This window comes from Octodon degus, unplaced genomic scaffold, assembly GCF_000260255.1.
Source record: "Octodon degus isolate 3935 unplaced genomic scaffold, OctDeg1.0 scaffold00140, whole genome shotgun sequence".
In the NCBI taxonomy this organism is placed as follows: Eukaryota; Metazoa; Chordata; class Mammalia; order Rodentia; family Octodontidae; genus Octodon; species Octodon degus.
The window spans coordinates 3669209-3672833 of record NW_004524716.1 but is presented as its reverse complement, the minus strand read 5'-3'; the positions used below and the strand labels follow the sequence as shown (position 1 = coordinate 3672833).

General features: G+C 40.9%; 2 pseudogenes; both read right to left on the bottom strand.

Annotated features, from left to right (window-relative positions):
• Nucleotides 1-797: 797 nt before the first annotated feature.
• Nucleotides 798-1298, bottom strand: LOC101561985 (annotated as a pseudogene).
• A 761-nt stretch (nucleotides 1299-2059) lies between these two features.
• LOC101585125 lies at nucleotides 2060-3114 on the bottom strand (annotated as a pseudogene).
• Nucleotides 3115-3625: the final 511 nt, after the last annotated feature.

Sequence of the window (3625 nt, the reverse complement as noted above, 5' to 3'; positions counted from 1 at the left end):
AGCCCACCAGGGGGCAGGGCTGGCTGGCATGTGGTGCTAGGGGATTGAACCGCGGTCCCTGATGCTTTTGCCAAGCTTGTTCTAAGTAGGTGCTTTAGACCACTGAGCCATCTCTCCAGCCCCTCTGTAGGGTTTTTTAAACCATGAATGGGTGTTGAACTTCATCAAATACTTTTTCTACATCTATTGAGATAATCATATAATTTTTGTCTTTGGCTCTGTTGATATGGTATATGTTACATTTTTGACTGGGATTTTCTGTGTTGGCAAGTTTTTAATTACATTTTCAACTTCTTCGACTGATACTGAGTTTTTTAGAATATTGGTTATTTATTAATCTTCTTGATTCACTGTGTTTTCCATGTAATTAGAGGACAGATTCATGAAGTAAGTATTGATGATCTTCTGGATTTCCACAGGATCCATTGAGATTTCACCCTTTTCATTCCTAATGGCATAAATTTGAGTCTTTTCTTTCCATTTTTTGATAAGGCTGGCTAAGAGCTTATCAAGTTCATTTAATATTTCAAAAATTAACTGTCTGATTCATTGATTCTTTGTTTTTTATAGACATAGCAGCCTTCAAAGGCTTTTACTGTGATCATGGCAAAGAGAAATAATCTAATTTTATTTTTGTAACTACTAACAATTTCTTTTTGGTACCAGGGATTGAACTCAGGACCTTGCACATGCCAGGCAGGCACTTACGCATCTGAGCTATATCCCTAGTCCTCACAATTTTTTTTTTTCATGTTTTCTGGCTACATTTATTCAATGGAAAATAAAGTCCTCAAACTTTACTGCGGTGGCTGACCACATCCACGACCAAATCCACCTCTAAACTGGAATTCAGTGGCTGAACCGGCCCCCGCCTCAGCCTTCTTGTCGGCACCAGCGGGCTCGGCGCTGCGTCTGTAGGCATCCCTGTCGGCCTCCCCGCGGGAGAGCCTCATGGGCCGCTCGCGCTCCACACCTTTGGGCCGGGGTCTGCCAGTCTCAGGCCAGCTGCAGTGTAGAGTAGCAGGCACAATCTCGGGGGGCAGGTGGAGGTAGTCACAGAGCTACTGGGTGCCCTCGTTGGTAAGGTACCAGTAGAAGTGTCTCCAGGCAAACTGTTCCTTCACGTAGCCTCGGGACTTGAGAGACTGTATGGTTTTCATGATGTGAAGGTTGGGCACATTCTTGTCTGCCAGCTGTGGGTGCTTGGGCATGTGGACATCTTTCTTAGCCACCATCACCCCCTCCTTGAAAAGGAGCTCATAAATGGCGATCCGGTTCTTCTTGGGCATCAACATCGCGGTGGCTGTATGGTCCAAGGCCGAGGCTGGAAAGGAAAGCCTCACAATTTATTTTAAGAAGGGGGTCTCAAGTTGCTGAGATAGGTTACCAACTCTTGGGGAGTTGTCGATACTTTGCGTATCTCCCACCATGCTCAACTTCTACTAATATGGTTTAGTTACATTACTCTGGCACGTGTTATTACTACTTCTTTTTTTTTTATAGTTGATCTTTTTTTAATTTTTTTTGATAACAATAAAATTCTTCATAGGAAAATTTGCATGGGTTATTACTACTTCTTGTATAAGTTGTAGTTCTCTTTTTCTTTTCATTTTTAGTTTTGGAGAGAAGGTCTCACTATGTGGATTAGGCTGCTTTCAAATTCAAAGCGATCCTCCTGTTTCCGCTTGTTGTGTGCTAGGATTATAGGCACACGCCATCACACCTACCTGTCAGTGTGGTCTTGGCTGCTTAAGGTCTTTCTCCCAATTTTTCTGGAATATATCTTAAATCTTCCACTCAAAATGTTACCTTCACATATTTACTTATGTTCGTATTCCAGTTCCAGACTAAAAAAACTTGAATTTAGAGTTATATTAAAATATTAAAGCCAAACAGAATCCAATTTAGAATCAAGAACTGTGATCTTCCATGCCATATTTAGACAGCAAAAACACTGGCAGGTGACAAGTCTCATTTTATTCAGAGAGCAGATAATTCTGATCATGTGTGATCCAGTAACATTCAAATACTAAATCCAGTATAATCAGGTGTTAGACATTCAAACATCATGGCCAAGGATGCCACGCTTGTCTATGGTCTCTCTGATATAAAACCACGTCCACACTTCAGTGGCCACCAAACCATTCAGCACAGCTTTCTTTATTGTGAGCAGTTTGAAGCTACCAGTTTGAGTACTATGGACTACTTTTTTCAGGCTCTGAATAGCTGCAGGGATCTCAGCAGGGGTTGGAGGAACTAGCTCAACCTTGGCCTAATGCCAAAATGTGACCAATCGAGGCTTTGAGTAAGCCACACCAGCAGTCACTAGCGCCAGGGCCTTCTCCGCGAGGTTACGGACAACTGGGCCATGGTTCTACGGTGGAAGACTCACTGATTCTTTGTATTATTTTTTTTAGTTCTAAATTGCGTTCATTTATGCTCTGCTCTTCACGTTTCTTCTCTCATTTGAGCTTGTTTTGTTTGCAGAGCCAGGGATTGAACTCAGGCCCTTGCGCTTGCCAGGGAAGCGCTTATTCTACTGAGCCATCTCCCCGGCCCCTCATTTGAGCTTGATGCTTGATTTGTTCTTATTTTTCTAGAAGTTTGAGGTTCAACATTAGGTAGTTTCAGTTTGTTCTGTTTTCTTGATGTAAGAATTCACTGCCATAAATTTCCCTCTCAGGACTGTTTTCACTGTGTCCCATATAATATGCTGTATTGAATTTTGCTTTAAAGTGTAGATACTGCTTAATTCCCTCATTAGTTTGATCTGTGACCCATTTGTTGTTCAGGATGTTATTTAATTTCCATGTGTTTATGGAGTTTTGTGGGGTTTTTGCCATTGATTTCCATTTTCATTGTACTATGGTCAGATAAGTTGCATGGGATAATTTCAATTCTTTATAATGCTCTATGGGCTGGTATGTGGTTTACATCATGTAGACTACTATGTGGTATTAAGGACCTCCACTACAATTGTGTTAATGCTTACTTGATTTTTTATGTCCCTTAATATTTGTTCTATGTAGTTGGGTGCATCAGTATATGGTGTTTTTATATTTATGATCCTTATCTCTTGGTGCTTTCCCTTTACCAGTATGTACTGACCTTCATTGTCTCTTTTGATTGCCTCTTTTGATAGTCCTGGCTTGATGTTTATATTGTGTACAAATAGAATAGTTACCCCTGCTTTGTTCTGGGTTCCTGCCATGTGAAGAATTGTTTTCCATTATTTGACTTTTAGTCCGTGAATTTTTTTGGGGGGTTAAAGGTGTTTCTTGTATCCTCCATACTGTTGGATCTTCTTTCTTCATCCATTCTGGTAGATTATTTCTTCTGATTGGTGAATTGGGACCATTTACATTGATGGTTATAACTGATATGCATTGACTTATACTTATCATGTTATTTTCCTGCTATTGGTACCCTGTTTTTTCCCTCTATTTAACTGCTTGCCATACCTGGTAGCTTCTTCCCATTGATGTTCTTGGAAGTGTGGTCTTCCTTTTCTCTTTCTAAAATATTCTTCAGCCAGACATGGTGGTGCACATCTGTAATCTCAGCACTCAGGTTGTTGAGGTTGGAGGATCACTGAAACTTTGAGGCCAGCATAGGCTACATAGGG